The sequence below is a fragment of the Corvus hawaiiensis genome, chromosome 2, assembly GCF_020740725.1.
Source record: "Corvus hawaiiensis isolate bCorHaw1 chromosome 2, bCorHaw1.pri.cur, whole genome shotgun sequence".
Lineage (NCBI taxonomy): Eukaryota > Metazoa > Chordata > Aves > Passeriformes > Corvidae > Corvus > Corvus hawaiiensis.
This window is the reverse complement of record NC_063214.1, coordinates 91,641,341-91,660,077: the sequence shown is the minus strand read 5'-3', so window position 1 is coordinate 91,660,077 and position 18,737 is coordinate 91,641,341. Positions and strand designations below refer to the sequence as shown.

At 40.7% G+C, this 18,737-nt stretch overlaps 1 protein-coding gene across 7 annotated transcripts in view; it reads left to right on the top strand.

The window, feature by feature from the left end:
- CRACDL (CRACD like) overlaps positions 1-18,737 on the top strand; it is a 65,612-nt gene that overhangs the window by 5,816 nt on the left and 41,059 nt on the right. The window contains exons 1-3 of one of the 7 annotated variants that reach the window (XM_048325364.1): positions 15,248-15,541; positions 15,624-15,687; positions 16,288-16,408. The gene's annotated coding sequence lies outside the window, so the exon portion shown is untranslated. Of the gene's footprint in view, positions 1-15,243; positions 15,542-15,623; positions 15,688-16,287; positions 16,409-18,737 lie in introns of those variants that run through there. The other 6 variants (XM_048325408.1, XM_048325388.1, XM_048325354.1 and 3 more) reach the window with 6 other exon arrangements.

Below are 18,737 nucleotides of genomic sequence, written 5' to 3'. Positions count from 1 at the left end.
CATCAGAGAACATCAGAGTAGTCAAAACTGGGGAGATTTCTTGGTGGGGCTGGAAATCACAGAAGAAAGATAACAAAAGCGTGTCTCTCCAAACATTTTATTTGACGTTTTCCTTGCAGGGTGGGGTGATGTTGAAAGTTTTAGCAAAGGATAAACAATGCAATTTTTAGAAATTTAAATGCAAATCAAAACCGTGGAGAGGTAGTGTGGTGTTCAGAAAGACTATAGGTGGCAGCATCATAATAAAATAGAGTTTACTTGATGTCTTTAGCCAAACAGAAATCAGCCTTTAATTTCTTCAACAGTGTGTCATGAACAAATATATAAGGCACTGTGAAACAAAAAGAGCATGAGAAACCTGGAGTTGATTATCATTTAAGCAAACAGTTAAAATACGTCAATCAGTCTCTTAAATCTGTGTGATGTCAGTTTTTGTAAACATGAATGAACATGCAGACTTGCAGAGATCCTTCTCCATATCTTGCTTGGTGCATTCAAGCTATCAGTGGTAGCTGAATTTTGCCACACCGGCAGATAATCCAAGCAAGAAAAAGAAAATGCTATTCTCATCAGCACTGTTGTCTCAGGATTTTAAAAAGGAGTATTTAAAGAAAGACAAGTTAGTGTATTTCAGTGAAGTGTCCTGAATTTTCCTAGGTGGCTAATGTCTTTGGGACACTGAAGGTGGAAGAACTAAGGGTTGATTTTTTTATAGAGAGGAGTACTCAACAGTTTATGAAATGGAGCCCATTTCAGGTATTTTAGATTTAGCTTCCAAACATGAATACTTCTAACTTAACTCTGAAAAAAGATGTCCCTTGTTAAAATAAGGATAACATTTTTTACTTTTGTCCCTCTTTCTTGCCATTAATGTTTATAGGAACAGTTAATGAGGAGCATTTTCTTATGACAGTGTATGTTATAATTTTCTCCTAGTATTGGTTTATAGGACAAATGAGAATTTTCCTGCAACCCAAGGAGAACTGTCAGACCCATTTGGCAGGGCACATATTCGCTTTCTTTCTTGTCCTAATGCATTCCCCTGGAATCACTCAGTCCAAAATTATCAAGGTGAAGTCATAGACTGTATCTGGTCCATGGGTTTCTTGTTCCTCAGCAGCCTGCTTTATGAGATACTGTAGAGGTTACTGCTTTCAAATATTCAATTAAATATGTACTTTTCTCAAAAGTTATTTGATACAAAATCATGGGAGCACAGGTATAGATATATATTTTTTTAATCTTGTAGCCTAGCTCTTTTCAAATCTTATTGTGAGATGAAAGTATGGTGCAGACTGTAAACTCAGTTTGTCTAATTGCTACTGAACCAACTGATGAAGAGTGCTGTGTTTCTTTACTGGTTTATTTCTTTAAAGTGAGGTGCTAACTGTACATCAGTGTTTTAAGTTGATTGTGCAGATCACAGAGTTCTGGGTAACTTGCATCAGTGAAAGGATGCTGGGGGAAAAAAAGTCAAGTGTCACTGTGAAAATTACTTTTCTTTCTAATGACTTAAGGTTCCCTTTTTCTGATTACTTCTACAAAACCTCTTTGACCAAATGCCAAACCAGTGTGAATTAAACTACTTAACTATTTCTGCCTGTCTTGTGTCTCACACTACTAGGCAGTGTTCAAATTTACCTGAGCAGCTTCTATAGGACTTCAATTTATTTTCTCAGAGATAGACATGAAGCAAGATTGCAAAGCTGAAATATGCAGGTGATATATTTTTTTTTTACCCAGGAGAAGGAGGAAAACACTTGCCTGTAGTATTACTCCTGTATTTCTTTCTTTCATAAGCCAGTGTAATGGATTAGAGGCATTGTACTTTTGTGTAAAGGGATAACAAAGGCATCACACTCAACACAGAGGCTTTTAACATCTTCAGGGATATAATTCCAGTTAACTGCAATAGGAATGAGGCACCTAACCTGAAAACCCCATTGTGCATCTTATTGGGTAATGCTTCCTATTCACTGCAAGAAATGATGGCTCCCATCTCTATCTTTAGGCATTCAATGGCTGTGAAAACTTTACCCTCAATAACTATTCATCTAAACAGTGGATGCTCATAGGGAGTACTTCTGAACTTGTGAGCACTGGGTGTGTGCCATGTCTGTAGTATAGCTCTGTCTGGATAGTAGCTGTATGCATATATGTCAATTTCACCCTCTTTCCTTGTTCACATACCTTGATATCAAGGAAAGGAAATTTGGTTCTGTGAGCAAAGAAGGCAGCTGTCATCTACCTTGGACATGTCTCAGATCTGAACAGTTCGGGTAGGTGGACAGGGAAGTTGCATCTAAACTACTCAATAGTGCAGGAAATGTTCCTGAGTCAGGCTTTCATTGATCTTGTGTTGTTGGAACGGCCCTGGACACAATCCTGGTTGGATAGACTGGTGATGGCTTTCAACAAGTGGAGTGGATGTAGTCAACCTCTTCTGAAGATCATGAGAGTTTAGCAGTCTTGTTTCAGGTACAGAAATGTTGTCTCTGGTGCCGCAGAACAATCCTGAGAGTGTTTCACTTACAAGAGCAGATGTAGCCTGAGGCAGAGGCTCCTAGATGGTGGCTGCATCAACCACACCAAGCAAAGTGATTTTGTCCTTACCCTGACAGGTGTCAGTAGGTGACCATTTAGGTGTATTGAAGGGGAGGGGAAGTTGTGTCTTCTGTTTTGATGATTTTTTTCAAAGCACAATTCTATTTTCTGTGCTAGCCTGTGGACTTGATATATAGCAAGGTATGAATGATTTGTGTTTGATCCCACAGCTAGAGAGAGTACTTCCAGTCTATAGGGCAGAGGAGGTCATTTATGTGTTGCTGTAAAAGGCTGTGGGAGCAAATGCCAATTTTCTCACAGTCACAGCTCACACTTCTCTTAACACTTTGGAGCTAGAGGTAAGGTCAGTGGGCAGCAGGGTGCTGACAGAGTAGGAGTTCACCAGAACAAATGAGTATTCACCCAGCTAACACTTATTCCTGTCATTTTTTTGCTGTAAGATTATAGCCCCTAACTCGAAGATGGTCTAGTACAATGCTGTTCCAACAGCTGCTGTAAGCAGAAGATATTCTGGGTATAATCGGGCTCTGTACACTGATGACTGATCACACAAATCTGATAAATTCTTATGACAGGATCTGTGGCTTTGAGGTTTATTGTAGAAGCCAGATTGTGCCTTATTTGCTGTTAAGGCTTAATAGAATTGCCCATTGATTTCTCTGCAGCCACGTCCCCCAAGGGATTTATTCATTCAGGGATTAAAATTGTTCCACGGTTGTCTGATTTGTTTAAAGCTCATGCGTTTCTCTTAATTGGAGACAGTGACCTCAAAAACAGCCGAAACCTTCCATTATCCTTATGTGGTAGAAAAAGGTGTACAAAAAAAAAGTCATATTCTAATTAATGAAGGCTCCTACATCTCTACTTTTGTACCTCCCTATTTCTGCTTGCTTGAGTCAAAAATGAGTTGAAATATCTGTCTGATGAATTTGTTTGGAGTGGAAGGAAGCCAAGAATTATTTTAACAAATGTTTTAGCTTGACAGTGAGTGTGGAGGCTTAGTTTGCCAAGCTGGAAAAGTGAATAACTAGGCAGTTTTTGTGAGGCTTATATAGGGTGTGGGTCATCTTGAATGTCAGTTCCAATCTGTGTTACATATTTGTAGAAGAGCGTATATTATGAATGAATTGACATGTTCTCATAAGTTTCATGTTTCTCTGAAACAGCAGATTAGTTTTGAGAAACTGTGGTACATAGTGCAGTCAGCTGAGAAGCCAAAAGTACTTCAGAGAATCGGCTCCTTCTGTGTGCTGGACAAAATTTCTGAGGTATCTGCAAATGTGTCTGAAGGAGCACTGTGTTGGGTGCCGTGATGGTGTGAAGGTAACGTGTCTGGTAAGCTGGGGTGCAGAATACAGTGAGGAACATTATGGCTCCTGGGAAAGGTGGATGGAGTTCAGCACAGGAGAAGGGAGCCTTCTAGCACAGCTCCTGTGAGCACAGGGTCCTGTGGGTTGGTGGGGTGTGTAGGTGTTGTCCTGTCTGTGGCCTCTTGGCTGTAGAACAGGCTCACTTGCTTCTTTTGACAAGTATGCCAGTGTTAATTCTTGCCACAGCTGTGAAAGAAATCATCAAAAGTCACCTGAAAGTCGATCTGCTGCTGCTGCTTCTTCCACTTTTGCATGGGCATTTGAGATCACATTGTAGTGTGTATGAATAAAGCCGTATGTGGGCAAGACAGAACAGCAATCTGCTGCAAGGTCAGAATTGGTTTGTGTCCCTGGATTCACTTGAGATCTGAGGCTGTCAAAACTTAGGTCAAAACCAGGCTTTTAGCTAATGTTAATCTGATGATGAAGCCAGGTCTAATTGTGGCAATTAAAAAAACCCCCAAACAAACCTTGATTCCATGGATGAAGCAGAATTCAATGAAGAGGAAGGAGGCTTCTCTGAGTATCACTCCCTACTTTGTTCTGCCACCAGTGAAGTGATGCTCTGTCATTAGCCCTTTTTAGGATTTTTTTTTTCAATAACTACTCTTGCTTTCCCTTGGTCTTTCCGCTGCCTTTGCTACTGTTTTTCCTGCAAAGTTTCTCCTTCCTTGCTTTCGTCTTTCACACAGAAACATCTCTGCAATACAAGTATCTGCATTCGTGATAGCAATCTGAAGGGACATATTTTCTGCCCCAGAACATCAGTTGCTTCTTTGGACTTGCCATGCATCTATGATGATGGTTCTGTTGCTCTCATTATGTTCTTGGATAAGGAATCTCTGTTGCATTTTACATTTGCTTTGAATTGCTTCAGTATTGCTTAAGCCAGTCACAACAGTGTGTTATTAACTTGAAATTTAACAGTGGAAGATGATAGGGAGAAAAATATTTCTTTCCTAGAAGCAAGTTGAAATCATGGGTTTGTAATAATATACTACTGCATATCTGATATTCCAGAATCCCCAAGTGGGCTTCAACATTTGAACAGGCAAAGTTCAAAGTTTTATGGGACTGAAGGTTAGTCCATTTCAGAGATATCTGAACCAAGCAAATGGTCTGGCTCCTCTGACATTTGCATTGAGTCTGCACTATATGGAAGGATAATGGTAGCTGGCCTGCTGTTTTGACAAAATTATGCCCTTTAAACTGGTTACCAACTCTTGTGTAACTCAACACTGTTAGCACAAGCGTATGAGTGTTTTTATTTGGACTCTGATGGAGTGCTTTGAGGAAGTGCTGTCTGCTCTAGGGCAAAGAGGTTGTTTCCATGACCTTTCTCACTGTGAGAGGATTTTTTTAGCAAAAGCTAATCCTGTGAATCTGATACGAAATTACTCTATGAGCAGAGAGCACTGTAAATTGTCCTGTGTACACAAAAGATTTTTGGTCAGTTTTCTTGAAACTTTCTCTGCAACTCTTCCAATGAGCCTGATGTGGCAAGTTTCTTAGTCAAAGCAAAATACTGACAATTAGACCGTAATTTTTAAATCAGATTCTGTAGTTTTTACTTGCATTGCTTCAACAGTCTGGTTTAATAACCAGCTCAGCTGCTTTGCAGTGTTATTCTGAATGAAAGTCACAAACTGTAGCTCAATCACAACAAGATAAGAGGACTATGTGTGCAGATAGGTACATCTCAACTTCCTGTTGGACTCATAGGTACTTTGGATCTATGGATGATGGTGTGGGAATCTCCAGCAAGGGCTTCCTGGTTCCACCTCCACAAAAAAACCTTGCAAATTCTGCTGAAAAGTATTTCACTGTTTTCTCAACCACATCTGTTCCTACAGCACTGCATTTTTCAGCTGTATTTCCATAATATAAAGTCTAATTTCCTCCAAGCTTTTTGTATCTGACTAGTTGTTATTTTAATAGCCTCTATTTCTGAAGCATAGGGCAAAATAAACGTGACCATTCCAGTTTTCTTCATAATATTTGTAAGTGATTACACCATTTTGTTTTCTCCATCCACTCTTCAGTATGGAATGTGGCTGGAATTTACAATAGCACTGAGCATCATCCTAACTCTGTTTGTTTGGCTATTAGTATTAGACTAAAGCTGAGTGCTTGTATTAGCTCAGCCCAAGAGTCTGCTGTGATATTATTAAAACTTTTTACTCCGCAACAGTCTGTACAGTTTGTAGTGATCTGGAGACAATATCTGCTTTAAAAGGTTAGGGTAAGGAAGCAAAAGCCATTTTCTAGTGCAGGTAAGAGCGCTACTGTGATAGGAACATGCAAGTGGTCTGCTTACATGAGAGGGTTTGTAATCAAAATGGTCTTCAACTTTTAGCTAGTCTTTGTGATGTTTCTTGTTAAACTCTCAGCCACTTTGCTAATGAACAGCAGACTGCCAAATACCAGGTGAAACCACTTCAGCTTTTAAATGTCTTAATTAATTATATTGGATGTGTAATGCCTGATAACGTACTGTGTGTTAAACCAGAACGCCCTGACAATTTTGTGCTTGTAAGGAGCATTATTTACTTTGCTGAGTCAAAGCACAAGGTTGAGTGTGTCAGAACCAAAGTTCATTGTGCAGCCAGAACCTGCCTCTTGTATGTGGGGTGGACTCCAGTTACACCGTCACGAGTTATTCATCCTTTTGTGCCCCCACCCAAAGTACCTAAAAGTTACACCACTTGCCAAAGTTATGAGCAACTGCATATAATGAAGGAAATTAACACAAGTAGCAACGTTATCTCTAATAAAATATCACTGGCTTACAGTGAAAATTTGAAGGGAAGTTAATCAAGAATTAAAGACATTGTGTGCTGCATAAATCAATGCTTATTTCATGTAGCTGTAAAAGTGAAGGTGTAAATTGCTTACATGCAACTGTCCATTCTAAAACTTTCAAAACTAACTAAAATAGAGAATTACTTTTTCCTGGGCTTACAAGTCATTGGAAAAAATAAAAGTTACTTAAGTCCCATTTTCTTAAAGGCACTGTAGAATTTTAGATCTTATTCCAGATTAGGAAAGTAGTTTGCTCTGCTGCGTAATTATCAAATCATACAATATTTAGTAACTAGATCACACCCAACTTATTTTAAAACAGACTATTAAAAAACATACCATGTAGTTACTATAGCATGGAAACAGAAAATATATTTAAAAGAAGAAGGAACTTTTCTGCTCCTGTTTGGATGTTCAGATGACTTTCTGGGTATGTTAAGGCTTTGTTTTCCTCACTTTTCTTTCTATCCCCCTTTCTTTTTGATATCACTCTTTCTTGCCTCTAGTAAAACCCAAGGAAAATCTGGGCCAGAAATAAGCTGGAGAATCAGACCATGTGCAGAGAGCTGCCAGACTCACGTATCTAAAACTAAAAATTGTGGCAGGGGCAGGAGAATAAGAAAAGGAGATTATTAAAAGAAACTGTGTTTGTAGAAATTTTTCATCCTTTTACTTCCGAGGTTATGTACAGCAACCTGGAAGATGGTGCCTATTTCTTCTGTTCTGTCTGACTTCCTGTCTGGCAGCTCTGCATGCAGGCACCCAGAATCCAGTCCAGATGGGCTCAGCTCAGTGCTGGCAGTAGCACTGCCCTCCTGCTCCAATGATGGCTGTAAGGAAATGGAGAGAGATGGCAGCTCTGTGAGAGTTGCTTGGGGAACACAGAGCAGTTGGGAACTCAAGTGTTGCCCTTTGAATCATTAGAATAATGGAGTAGGCACATGTGTGAGGACACTGGTATCACTCTATGTTGCACATAGTTTTTTAACTTTTTAATTCTACTGAAATCACTTATACTTTATCTGGATGTTGTCCTTCAATAGTAATAGAAATGTTATGACTAGTCATGAAACAGTAAAGATTGGTAAACCCAGCCTAGAATGGATGCAATTGCATCATCATAAATGTATTCAGAACATACTCATACATGCAGAGAGAAATGAGCTACACTGGTACTTCACAGTGCTAGATTAAAGGTTGGACTCGGTGGTCTTAAAGATGTTTTCCAGCCTAAATGGTTCTATGATTTGTGCCTAAATACTGTATACTGTGAGCTGTATAGAAGGCCATTGTTTCTTTCTATAGCCTGCCCATCCCAACCAGCCAGTGTATGTCTTGGGTACTGTAGTGTATTATGTATACTATAATAGGTTGTTTGTAAGGCCACTGGGTGTGTTTGCATCAACTTCAGCTTAGGTGAAACAAGAGCTATGAACATGCAGAGACATGGACTGCCATGCAAGCTAGACAAGTCCTCTGAGGACTGAAGATGTCATATTGTTCTCTTTTCCTCGTTGCTCTTATAATCCGGAGGTGCACATGTCCCCAGCCTAAATAATCTCACTAGATAGTGTGAGCTCTTTAGCCCTCAAAGGGGAAAAGAATTCTTTGTTCCCCACCTCACAGCTCCTTTTCTCAGGAGATCCTCTCTTAGTTACCATGGATATGCAAACTGGTAGTACAGTCTTCCTATCCTTTATTCATACACCTACTAACATCTGTACCAGTGCAGCTTTCAAATATAGACCTGGCTTGTGCTGGATCTGGCTAAATCTGGAGCTGTTTTACACATTTCTTTGACACATTGGTTTTGCTGGTCGTTCTACCTTTTTGAACAGATGTAACATTTCATAACTTGTCACTGAATTTTTATCCTTCCATTCATGATGGTGACAGCCAGAAATCTGATTGTGAACCACCAACGTGAAGCATATAAAGCAGCTTGGGAATTTCAAGAAATCTGTTTCTCAGCACCACTCCCTTGATGTCTGGGTGGTGTACGAAGTATCAGGTTACGCAGAGACCTGGAGCAGGTGGGTCAGTTCCGTACAGTTCAGCAGCAAAGGAATTTGCATTGCAAAAGAATTTATACATCTTATTCTTCAGTGGCACACGAGCCTAATTGCGCTTGATTTGACACTAATGGGCTAATTAAGGAATCTTTCTTTTGGCTTCAATGGGCATTGGATCAGAGCTGCTGAGACCCAGGACACTGAACCACTGGGTTAGGTTTATTGGCTTCATAACTGAGGTAGGAAGCTCTGGAAAACTAGGACCAGCTCTGTAGTATCAGCATTTATCTAAACATTAAGAGATCAAGCACTGCAAATGTCACACTGTTCCCACTTACTTGACCATGTAATGCATGGAGAAAGTGGAGAGTAGGCAGGCTACTGGATGTCAGCTGAGCCACCAAAACCACAGGGGAAACAGAAAAAGGCAAGTGTATGTGCAAATGTATGTATATGGAGAAGCATTGAAGTAGGAGTTCTCAAGCTCTTGTTCACTTAGACTGTTTGGATAAGCTGTTGGTCTTTTGTGCCATTCAGATATGAACCACAGTTAATATTTTTTTCATGACGTTTTTTCTGTCTTTACCTTTAAAAGAAAGCTACAATAGTAATGAGAGGATTAGAAAATGTGTTTGTTGAGAATGTTGCTGTGGTTATGATTTGTCCAGAGCCATGTGACATCTTCTCAAATATGAATAGCATCAAGATTTTTTACTGCTCTTATTTTTTTAAACATATTCTTACAGCATTCAAAGGACTCAGCCAGTACAAGCAGCTATTGTGCTTGGAAATGTGCAAACACTCAAGAGACAGAATTATCTCTAAAGAATTCTGAGTTTAACGTAACAAGATGGGTAAAACATGCACATTCAGGCCACTCAGTAATACCTTACTGTTAGGCGTTTAGGTGGGGTCATAACAAGACTTTTTGGCACCTTTCCCTTCCTCCGCCTCTTGTGCTGTTTCTGTCCTCCTCCTGATGCCTTTCCCAGCCAGCTGCTGTTGCAGTTTTGCAAGCCCTTGTTCTGGAGCCGCTCCTGTAGCACAGCCCAGGCTGGGTACCGTGCAGGGGGCAGGCATGATCCCATATCCACATCAGTTATTTCGCAAGAGTCCTCATACATTTTCACTGGAAAGAGCAAGACAAGTTGCTGAAGACTCTGGAAAATGATTTGAAGTTTCTAAGTCAAGTTTTTTTCCACACAGCATTTGTTTCTTTGGGAAGTCCACATGCAATTCTCTGCCCTTAGGTGCTGCACAACTTGAAGTCTTCTCTTTGTACAGGACTGCACAATGCTGGGGCTGCAAATCCTGCTTCCAGGAAATAGCCTCAACACAGACCACTTTCCATCATTGAGACAACGTGATTCAGTTCTTCTTCGTACCTGTCTTTTGCTCTGGCTTGTACTTAGTTCTCTCTTAAAAACTTTTCTCCTATGCTAATGGGTCTCAAAGGGACAAGGCCTGTTGGTGGAGCAAGGCCTTACCCAGATCTGCCAGTCTGCCTGCCATACTATTTTGGATGCCACATTGACAGCAAGAATGAATTTATGCCATGAGATTGAAACGGAAGTGTATCATTCAGCTGTTTGGAGCAGCAGATGGCAAATGTAAAGGAAAAAAAAAAAATCAATCTAAGAGCCAATCCAGAGAACAGACTCTAAATAAAGCCATCTGGCAAACTTATGAAGGGAAAGAAGCGGATGAGACCATGTTCTGCTTTAAGTATCTGTTCACATTGAGAGGAAGTTGGTGGGAACTAGTACCATGGGAGAGCAGGCTTCGAGCCTCTGAGGAGTACTGTGTAGTGTCAAAGCCTGTGGCAATGTTGAGGACTTTTAAGAAGGACCCTAAACTATCAAGTAGATAGAGCCTAAGAAGCAGCATTCCTGCCTGTGTGAGATCCTGGTGGTATTCCACATAGAATAGTGACTGCTCGATCCCCCACAATGGGATTGAAAAGGCCACACCTAGGAACCTCATTTGTAGAGAGGGACTAGAAAGATGAGCATGGAAGTAAGCAAAGAGGGTGATCTAGTGTAAGTTATAGATGCCTCATCCCTTCTAAGTGTTAAAGGCCAGGTTGGATGGGGCTTTGAGCAGCCTGGTCTAGTGGAAGGTGTCCCTGCCCACGACAGGGAGGTTGGAACTAGATGATCTTTAGGGTCCCTTCCAACCCAAGCCATTCTATGATTCTATGATATCACAAATTCTGAAAGACATTGATAAATCTATTTTTATGCCAATGCCATGGCATTTTGTTACTTTGCCCTACTGCATTAGTTCCTGGAGAACAAAGATGGATGTGCTTTCGGACTCAGGCTTTTAAGTATAACTTAAAAAGAGAAACATAATCCATTGAAAAGGGAATTGGTATTTTACATAAGTGCCCAACCTTTCTTTTGGAAACTTGCTCTAAGGGAATGTGATTTCAGAGCCCAGAAGTCTAGCAGATGTTATTACTATTTCTGTTTTACAGGTCAGTGCTTTTGGTTTTTATGCGCTGAGAAATGCCTACAGCTGCTAGCCTTTTATGTTACGAAAAGAAGTCAATTCTGTATCGTATTCTTAATTTATACATGATTTTTTTTTTTTTCTGGTAAAATGGGAATACTGTTGAACATTGCAAAAACATCTAGTAACCAACAGTTTTGTTGGCAGACTGTGTCAACTTATTTCCATAAAGGGCAACAGTGGATAATTTTGCAGTGAACTTTATTCTTGACATCCAGGCTCGTGGCATTAAACAGAACAAATAATCCCACCACTCAGACTTAACTGCAATAAAAGAAAAAGATTTCAGTATTGTAACCTAATTTTTTAATGCCTCTGTTGATAATAAGGTTCACATGAGTGATGGTGTTGTAGCAGTATTTTGTGCATTAACTGTTGGTTTCAGACATTTACATGGGAAAAGGTTGCCAACTTTCACTGAACAAAATTTTCAAATATCTATTTCCTTTCCATCTCATCTGTGTTGTTACTGATTAGTCATTGTATCTGAGAAAGTCTTTAGTTTCCCTCAGTGTCTAATAGCCAGACTAACAAAAAGGCAGTTTTTCTGTCCCTCTGTTCAGATGAATAATTCATTGCCCTGCATTTCTTGTGTAAAGTAAATTTCAACTCTTTCTTTTGTAAAGATGATTTACAAGAGGTCCTGGACACACAGAAATTAATTTGCTGCCTTCAGGCACATCATTATCTTTACTGAGAGGGAAGTAACAGCTTATTTCTGTTAAATTTTGGTTAAAAAATTTACTATACCTAGTGTTAGAGGGATGGTACCCTTTAACTGAAGTCGGAGTTTGGAAGGTTTTTTCAGTGCTGTTCTGCTGCTATTCTCCCGAGCTCAGCTGAACAATGGGCTGGAGAGATGCTGGCAGTGTTGCTTGGTTACAATTCATCCGCGTGAATCAGTGCTTCACGCAGCTCCTTCTGCGGCTGAACAACCGGGAGACTTCTCAGCACTGTGCTACTGATGTGCGCGGAGATGTGAGCGGATTACGGACCGTCTCAATTACTGTAACGCTACACCTTTGCAAGCGGATTTGGACAGCAGTGTTTGACTTTCAGTGGTTGAAGTCAGGCAATTTGGAGCTGTCTGTTTTACACCTCTTTACAAGTATATAGCCAAGTAAAGCAAATTTGTAACAGTGTGTTTTATTGCAAGGTGTGTTTGACAAGTTTGGTACTTTGGCATCCTTCTGTATTCATCAGGAAGATTAAATCCTTCATTAAGTATGTTCCCCTGGAATAGACACGCAATTTGCTGAAACCTGCCTGCAGGCAAAGTGAAATGTAAGAGGAACTGCTATCATCCTCTTACTGCATTTGACCACATCTTAAGCTGGCATAAAATGAAGCTGGTGGAGTTATGCCAGTTTAGACAATAGGAAGATGTGATAGGTTATTTTTAACACTATGGAGTGGATTTTCCGTACCCCACCCAGCTCCATTTTACTACTTACCTGTTCTTGCTGTTCAAGACATGACTGGAGGAGATGTTAAAAGAGAGGAGAGGTGTCCAGTTTGTGCTCTCCGTGGAATCAGCATTTCCAACAGCATTGTTCCCATCTACGTCTTTTTTCTAACTTTTACATGAATCCTGAAAGGATTTCCTTCTTCCTATGTCTTTTGGGCTCAGCAGTCTTCTCAAATCTACCATATTTGTGTCTTTCAATTTCTCTTTGCCTCTGTTAAGGGCCTCACTAGTAAAAGCTTATATTTGCCACACCTTTCATCTTGCCAAGCTTTCTCTGTTTTCTCTAGTATCTGCTATTTAATGCAGCTTGTTGCATGGCTGAACATTAAGACCATTTAGAAGAATTTGTAGGAAAAGTTGCACTGAAGTGCCATCCACTTCACTTGGTATGCAAAAGCTGAATCTATAGTAAAAAAATTAGTCTAGCACTATCTAAAACACAAATATTTCTATGAGTAGATTTTCTGCCCTGTTTTGCCTCCTAGTGATGGTATCTGTAAGATGGCCTTTCATCCAAAAATTGTTTCAGAGTACCTGCACTGCTTAAAAATCAGTTGCACTTCACAGAGCTGTGGCTTCTGATTTGTGCCGGCTGTGTTGTAACGTGATCAGTTTTTCTTTAGCAGCAGGTGAGTACATATTTAATATCTTAAATTTTCACTATGTTTCCTCCAAATGCCTATTGGTTTTCTATAGGGGTTTTTCTATTATGAACCTCTATGTAAAACCTGGATTAATTTAACCCTGCTGAATTCAGATTGTGACATCCGTAACTATTTTGTCTGGAAATGTAAGTGCTTAGGGGATAGACTTAACTCTATGTGCTTTTCCTGTTTCTGCAATAAAATGAGAAAGGGAAATGAATAAAAGAACTGTAATTTTCCTATCAATATGATGAGCTTTGGCTCTTGTTCAGAAAGGTACTTGAAGTACCATAATACTCATCTGGTTTTGGGCAGTTATAATTGCTGCAGGGATAGACTGATTCCCTGGATAAATAGGGACATTTATGGAGAGGGAGAGATATCAAGCATAGCTGAGAGACTGCTTCCTGACCTCGAGTCTAGGCTTAACACAGATTTATTGGGCCGCTGAACCTGGCTACATTGAAAGGAGAGCCCTTTTGGGGATACACTACATGCATTAGGAGTAAGCATTAGGTGTGCCATTGCACGGCTGAGCAGGGCTGGCTTTCTGCAAAGACACATGTGTGCCTTTCCCTTCCATTAAAGCATTGCTTTGTTTCTACCAGATAAAAGGCTGTTGTGGAGTAATTCCCTTTTAAGGTCATAGCTGGACTTCTCTAGACATGACTGGCCAGTCCTCCTGTCCCTGAGACCCTTCTTTAAAAGAGCTGTTGCCCATGTGGCAGTTGGGTGGTAGGTACACCCACTGCAAACCTCTCATGCAGAGAGATGGGAACTGCTGCCCTGGCTGAGTTGGAATCCTGACAGAGTTGGAATCCTGACAGATATTCCTGTCTGAGACTGGCAGAATCTACTTGAGCAAGGAGGGAGCTGCTCACATGTGAGAATGTGCTCAGATGTGATGGGGAAGCAGGCGGTTGGAATGAAAAGACTTGTTTCTGCACCGATACCCCTCAGCCCTCCTGGCCTCATGGGCCCCTCCAGCCTGTGGGAGCCATGCCACACGTGGTGTGCACAGCATTGCTTTCATGCCATTTTTACCAAGATGTTCCTTGGAGCCAGTAGAAAGCAAACAGGCATCTTTTCCAGATAATTGGGTCTTTGACATTTGTGTTATGCTGCATATGAGTAGGCATTATTTCCTTTTGCTATACAGGATGACAGGGTTGGGTATACCCCATCCAAGGGACCCAGAGGCACTTTAGCTCTTCAGGTCTGGCTCAGCTCTTACTTTTCGTCTTTTAGAAGATACATCTTGAGGAATTTGCAAGCTAAATAGAGTAATTAATACAACGGCATGGCAATAATTTATAATATTTACACGGCCAGAAAATGCAGAGTTTTGTGTCATCATAAACTTCCATCATTTGCTTCCTTTCAGTTTTCTATGTTGAGTTTAGCTTTGTATTATGCTTCATAGTGTATGTGTATGGGATAATATTATTTTTTTATTTTCATGTACTTAATATTCTCTCATTGCATTTGTTAATGCTGAGGCTGTGCACATGCTGGGTGGTTTCTTCTGCTTTATTTAATGACCAGATTTGAAATAGATTGTATTTTAAGGTTAAAAACTTTCTGGTTTCACTGGCATGAAGAGCAGAAAATGTCACCCTCCATTTTTGTATGTGTACTTCCTATTTTTGCAACAGGTGCCTTTTTATCATAAAAATAGCTCAGCAGCTGTCCCTTGGTCCTGGGTGCTATGCAGTGGCCTTTAACAAAGCCAGGAGTGACTTTTTGGTGTAGCCCTCCCTTTCCAGGAAGGACCCAGCTAAGCTTCCTGAGTAACATCAGCCTGCACTAAGAATTCAGGTCAGGATCTCCCTGCTTGTTACCTAGCAACTGGGGGATACTGGTGCTTTCTCCTCTGACCGACTCCTTCCGCGTTAGATACAGGGATCACTTGGTGAAAGGATCAGGGCAGTGCTAATAACTCATGCTTCAGCAAGGCAGAGTAGCCCCGTGCTGGGTATCTGATGGGACATAGGGTGCACTGTCCAAGTCGAACTGAATTGAGACTTTCAGAATTCTCTGCACAAACTTGAAAGTGCCTCTGCTGGTTTTGCTACCACTTAAATGTCTGGCAAGGTGACAGATCCCTTTTGAAACACCAGTAGCCTTTTGTGGTGCATTGAATCTGACAAACAAGAACCTACGCAGGTAAGCAGCTGAAGAAAGTTTATGTCTGAGGTACTTTAAGGGTTGTTTTCCTACAGGTGAAATGTGTTTCTTGGTTACACAGGTGCACAACATTCAATTCTGGGACTATTGACCTGCCTTTGTACTTATTAAAGTTTCATTGGATGGTAAGTAAAAAAGTTAAGTAGAAAGATGAACTGTCTTGTCTTGTTCTTTGTGGTGTGTGTTTATAAATTGTTGAAAACAACCTTTAAACTTGTCTAGTTAATTTACTGTAGAATTGGCTAATGAAAAATCTTGAAGTGATCAAGAGTTATTGGTTGCCATGCTCTCGCTGCAACTCACTGCTTGTAGCATATTTGCAAAATAGAAAGCAGCAAGTCCCTCTGGCTATGTATTGTTTGCAGAGGCCAGCAATCATTGCCTCTGGTTAGTAACACAATGGGATTTTTTACTGCTTTTTGTTTTCCTTTGATAGATTACAAGTAGAAGCCCTTTGTTAAATGTAAAAATTAAAGCAATGTGCCATTCTAAGAAAAATACTTACAAAAAAATAGTGTGTTCCTTGTGTTGTATCTTCTCTACTCACAGATAGTAGAAATGGTGGGAATCAAACCAGAGTCTGTTCGTATCTAGTGCTGGTACAGGGCTGGCATGATGGTTTTCTGAAGAACCACTCCTCACAGAAAATACAGTTTTCTTATTTTGAAAAACATAGAAATTAATGTCTCCAGGTGCATACAAGCTGTTTAACTTGCCTTTTTCAGAAGTCTATAAGCAGTACATTCTATCTCTTCAGATATATGAATTGATACAGCTCCAATTAACTTGAGCAAAGGCCTGCCAAGTGACATCAGCCAAAGATCTGGCTGTACATCTCTGAGACAGGTACACTGCAAGCATGTTTATAGTTTTTGCATCGGAAGTTGTAGTGGTGGATTCTGAATAGGGACATAAAAGACCAGATTATTTTTAAGCAATGTATTTTAATTATCTCTAATATGAAACTGTTCAATTTGAATGTTGACTCTAAGGCATTCAGAAGTTGATTTCTTCAGAGGGACTAAGTGCAGCTTCAATTGATATTTTCCACATTTAATATTCAGAAAAACAATTCCCAGAGTCTCACATTGCATACCTGATACAGCAGCTGCTTTTCAAGTGTACATGTCCAATTTGGTATCCCAGACTTTTTGTCTCTATCGTACTTATGGGAGAGCTCATACATTCATTCCTAGGACTCACAGGGTGTGTGTCCACATAAGAAGATAGAAAAAATATATACCAGGGCAGTGTCTTCATGCAGTTCAGGATGTCCTTTATTACAAAAAGCTCTCCCAAGTGTGTAACTTCATACTACTGTCTGATTAGGTGATGTAGGACAGAGTAGGAAAAATATCTGTTTGAGGAGGTGCTTCACATTTCATTTAATTGTTCTGGTGTCTAGGTCAGCAACTTTCAGGAGACAGTTAATGGCAGAAACCTCTTTAGTAGCTTTGATCTAGCTATTTCAGTAAAATAGCACCCTCAGAGCATAGCATGGGACACGAGAGATTAAGTCACCCAGTACCTCCTGATCTTTCCTCTGTTCACAAAGTCGGGCAGTGTCCTCTTAGTAATGCTCCTCTGCCAGAGCTGGGAGCTCTGCTAGATGTCTCATTCCCTACCCATTGCTGTGACTCACAAATATTTTTACAATTTTTAAGAAAAGCAGGCCCCTAAGCAAAGACAATCAGAATTTCCTCAGGCTTGAGCCAGTATATTTGCCAACTTCATGTAAAAGGCTAAATATTTTCCCATTGTATCTACACCAGAGACACTCTGTAGATACACAGATGGCTGGGCCCTTGCAAATCCAGCCAAGGGAGCGTATGCTGGCACTTCGGGCTTTGAAAAGAAGCTGGAATGAGTCCTGAAGTCTGGTATTGGCAGCCAGCATCAGCATCTGGGTGGTTGGACGTTGGAAAGAGCCAAGTCTGCAGAGGTTATTGAAACACTGGCCTTGCACAAACATTTCTTGATAGCTCAAACATGTACTTGGACTCTGCAGTAGAGAGCAGGCTAGAGGAGGCAGGTGAATGCTTTCTCTCTATTTGTCTGCCAACATGTGCAAGCCTAACTAGGAGCTGGGAAGCTTAAATCCAAGAGTGACCTTTGTGTCATTTAGCTATAGAGACTGCCTGGGACCCAGTGTCTGGCTCTGGGCATCCGGCTGCCAGAAGAGGTGAGCTTGGAGTAGGACAGGTGCAGAGAAAAGTTAGTAAGATGGCAGGATAATAGAGAGCTTATATCTGTGAGGAAATTAAGATGCCATGGCTTGTTTGGCTTTGAAGATGAAGGCTGAAAGGGGAGATGGACATCTTCTCTAAATACCTGTGGCAAAAGAAAAAAGCTGCTTCAAGGAAGTATTACATTAGCACCGGTCATGTAGTCTGGGATTTTCTACCCATCAGAGTTACCAAGTTCTGGAATAGCATTTGAATTTTGAATAGTTTTCAAAATAAGAATTTAATCAGCCTGTGGAGGGATTATATCAAGTGTTTGCCAGCAACAAGGGACTGAATGCTCAGGATATTCCCTCTGGTAGTATGTTTCCAAATTTTATTCTGAAACACCTATGTGAAACTCAAAGATATAAGTGTACCAAAACATTCCTCAGGATTTCCCTAAGGAGTTTTTACCATATGAGAGAACTGAAAAAGTTCAGGCAATGCATGGAGCTCCTCAGTGAGAAGGACCTGATAAGTGGGATGCATCTCATAGTGATAAATCTTGCAAAACCACAGAGCTAAAGAGCCTTTGTGAGCAAAATGACTCATCAGCGGCTTTGGACCTGGCCAAGGGATGAGCAAAGGCCAAGAAGTGCTGGGACCCTTCTCAGGTGCAATGAGACTGGTTACTTTGGACTTGAGTTTTTGATTTTTTGCTGCAACTAGCTTTGTACACGCAGAATTTTCACCTACCTCCCTGGTAGGGGAGCAAGCAAAGCACAGCAGTTTGAGGCAGGGAGTTCCCTCCCCAGGAGCGATGGGATGACCCTCCAGGGTCTGTGCCATGCCTCAGACACAAGTTGTTCCTGACTGAAACCACTCTGGTGGTTTTACTCTGCACCACCTGCCTTGGTAGGAATTATTGCAGACCCACAGGAGGTAGGAGAAAAGCCCACACAAGTAGGTTTTGTTTGCACAGCTTTGCTTTTTGAGCTTTGATTAGGAAT